Source organism: Panthera pardus, unplaced genomic scaffold (genome assembly GCF_024362965.1).
Source record: "Panthera pardus isolate Hobbes unplaced genomic scaffold, ASM2436296v1 HiC_scaffold_11, whole genome shotgun sequence".
Taxonomy (NCBI): Eukaryota; Metazoa; Chordata; class Mammalia; order Carnivora; family Felidae; genus Panthera; species Panthera pardus.
The window spans coordinates 13,542,233-13,545,788 of record NW_026526666.1 but is presented as its reverse complement, the minus strand read 5'-3'; the positions used below and the strand labels follow the sequence as shown (position 1 = coordinate 13,545,788).

General features: G+C 48.9%; 1 long non-coding RNA gene across 1 annotated transcript; it reads left to right on the top strand.

The window, feature by feature from the left end:
- Nucleotides 1–663: 663 nt before the first annotated feature.
- LOC109272184 (uncharacterized) lies at nucleotides 664–2,474 on the top strand. Its single transcript, XR_002082334.2, has 2 exons — nucleotides 664–1,214; nucleotides 2,364–2,474. It is a non-coding gene; the product is annotated as an uncharacterized LOC109272184 (long non-coding RNA).
- The last annotated feature ends 1,082 nt before the right edge of the window (nucleotides 2,475–3,556 follow it).

Below are 3,556 nucleotides of genomic sequence, written 5' to 3'. Positions count from 1 at the left end.
GTTGGCTGGATGGATGAAGGCATAAATGGATGGCTGGAGGGACAGATGACAGATGGATGAACGGCAAGACAGACCCATAGATCTGTGGCCAGCTAGGTGGACAAGGCCACAGCATTGACAGTGCTGAATTGTGATACAGTTGTTAGCTACTTTCTCATGAGGACGTTGGTGGACTGAATGTTTGCTGAGCTAACCCGGCAGAAAATCTTAGCTATTGACTGGTTTTGAAAAAGACACGTAAGTAAGATCAGCTAGTTGCTTTTCCCTGCTGCCATTTAGTTGGCTTAATTTTTCAGCAATGATATGCATGTCAAATAGATATGATTAACATCCTTTGAAGGACTCCTGGCCCGGAAGCCACAGAACTGTCCAGACTAGAGTCTGTGCCATGGAGCTTGCACCTTTTCGGCCTCCAGCACACCTCAATACCCTATAAGAGGTGTCCCTGTGCTTCTGCACCAACTCAGAGTTCCCAGACCAAAGAACACAATTTCTGCCCCTCCAGGGACACCCTCCCCATCAGGAGAGGCAGAGAGCTTGCAAGAATGAGCAGACTGGACAGACAGTCCACCGGGAAGGCTGTGGGTAATGCTTCACGTTCCTGTTAATAGTGGACTGGGACAGCAAACTTGTTAGAAGAAGCGCCCTCTGTTCCTGCTGTTGTCCCGCTAACCTCCATTAGACCTGCCAGTCAAGCCTTTGTCTGCTCTGCTCTCCACCCTGAGTCTGACATCCCTCTGGCAGGAGGGCACTGGCTAGCTGCCCTATGGTTACTCCTGCTCTGCCACCGGCCCCACTCCCCGACCTGGCTTCTTGTTACTCAGGTCTATCTCCGGCCCAGATCCTGCTCAGTTCTGCCAAGGCCCAGCGTAGGATTGGTCAGTTCTAACTGATAGAATGTTCTGCATAGTAGCAGGCTGAAGTGTTCCTGATGATAATTCCATCTCTTGATTCCGTTTCCATCCCCTGGGGCAATACTGAAGACTCCCATCTTCTGCATGAGGCTCCTTCAGGGTTTTGAAGACAACTAACGTGTCCCCTTAAGACTTCCCTCAAAGCTGACAGCTCCAGTTCTGGCAACAGTTGCTCCGAGTTTCGCTTTCCAGACCTTCAGCATTCTAGACATTTTCTGGCATGACCAATGTACTCTGGAGAAGTCTTTTAAAAGACTGACCAACTGTCCCAGATTGAAGAAGACTAAGGAGATACGACAGGTAAGTGCGGTGGGGGAGCCCGGATTGGGTTCTGGGCCAGAGAAGGGAGTGTAGTGGGAAACTGACTTAATTGACCTAATCGGATCTCTAAATTAGCTGGGGCTGGGGCGGGGAGGAGTGGCGCACAGGAGACATTTGCAAGAGAGCCAAGGCAGAAATGGGAGTGCTGGGGAGGGGTCTGGGCAGGTCAAGACACTGTTTGCCGCTCACACCTTGTTGTTCATCTGCTGGTTTATTTGCTGAGGCAGCACAGTGCCAGGCCTACAGCCCCTGCCTGATCTGCTTCAGCGTCTGTGACTGCTCGGCCTAGAAGGGCATCCTTGGGAAAGAACGCCCTGGGATCTCAAGGCTGCTCATTTTATATTTCATATATGCTGAGCATTTTCCTTGGAAACCCTTCTTCTCCTGGCCGGTTCTCGGACCTCATTCCTTCTGTGTCTCAGTGCCGGCCGTGAATTATCTGGTTTTCCCAGCAGACACTTGGATGACTTATATGAAAATCATTTTGGTCATTGGGAAGGAACTTGATTACTGAGTGAGTTATTACTGGTACATCCATATCTACGTGGTCTAAAATTGTGCGAACTTTTTGAGTAACCAGGTCATAGCGCTGTCTCCTTTTAAGCTGGGATCAACCGTAAATCTCCAGAAATTTTCCCATATGGGTTGTTCTCAATCCAGGTCTCCTTGCACAGTGGATTTTTGAACCTTAGCTTTACATTTTTCCCCATAAAATATCATCTTGGGACTTTCCACTCATCGTTCTGGCTAACGTGATTAATTTGGAATGTGGGATCTGACATCTGTCATGTTATCCCCTGCTGACCTTGTGTCACTTACATCTTTGATAAGAACACATCCAAAGTCCTGTCCAAGTGACAATACAGGCCGGAAGCATGCAATCTTCAGTGGGTCAGCATCAATCAATCGGTTGAACTGAGTGTTAGGCGGGCTAAAACCCCTTATGCTTGTAGTACCATCCAACTCACATCTCTCTCGTTTCTACGCAAAAATATTCTAAGGTGCTGTCAGTTCCGCATCTTCTTGGCCTATCAGAGCCCATAAGACAGCTGCTTGATAACCTGTAACTAGTATAACTTGCTTTACCAGACTGGAACTCACATCAGATTCCCCTCATTTATTTTCCAGGTTAATCTCTGGAATCCCCACGTGCCCTAATCAATTTGTTTCCGGGACTACCATAACAAAGCACCACGAACTTGGTGGCTTCGAACAATAAAAAGGTATCCTCTCACAGTTCAGGAGGCCAGAAGTCTGAAATCAAGGTGTGGGCAGGATTGGTTCCTCCTGGGGGCTCTGTGGGAAGATCTGTTCGAACACTCCCAGTTTCTGGTGTTTCCCAGCAATCCTTGCCGTTCCTTGGCTTATAGCTGTCTTACTACAGTTTCTGCCTCTGAGGTCGCCTGGCCTTCTTCCCTGGGTGTCTCTGTGCGTCCCTCTCTCGTCCTAGAAGAATACCAGTTGTGTTAGATTTAGGGCCTACCCTAATCCAGTATGACCTCACGTTAGTTACATCTACATGGACCTTATTTCCAAACAAGTTCACGTTCTGAGGTTTCAGACAGATGTGGGTTCAGGGGATGAGGGAGTGGGGTGGGAAACACCATTCAACCCAGTGTACCAACTAAACAAAAATCTCTCTCTCCCTGTGGCCTGTGCGCGATTGTGCAGTCAGTACAGTGCTCGGTGGAGGGAACCTGGCTCTCTCTCTGCCGCTGTCACCTATATTGCTGTTAAAAACAGAAGGCCCCACCCAGCCCCTGCTGCACTAACGATGACAGTCTAGCCCTTAGCACAGGCCATCATGAGTCTTCCCCAGCGTCACGCTTACATAAGAATGTGCCACACTGGGCTCCTCCTCCAAATCCTCTCTGCTGGGGCAGCTGGGCCAGGAAGGTGCGTCAGCCACAGCTATGCTCTATGCTGGAAAACAATCAAGTCAACATTTGACACTTTCCCTCCCTCCCTGGTTAGTCGTCTCCTGGGTGGTGGACAGCTCTGGGCCTTCTGGTCAGGTATGACCATTTCAGCACATTAGAGAACATCCATTAGCACTTAGCCTCAAACCCAAAGGCATCAGTCCTGATCCTTTTTCTCCCAGGCTCCTTGCACCTGTATAAATTTGTCCAATTGCTTCTGGCCACCAGCTATTCATACCAAGAAACATGGAAGAGAACGGCCTCTGTCAAGCCATACAACCGGGGAAAGCGTTCAATTATATCCTGTTCTCAGGATAATGGTGCTGGCTGCCTACGTTTATACGACTGAAGGGTACCATTCTTGAGATTGTTCTAGGAACAAAGACTTCCTCCAAGGTGATT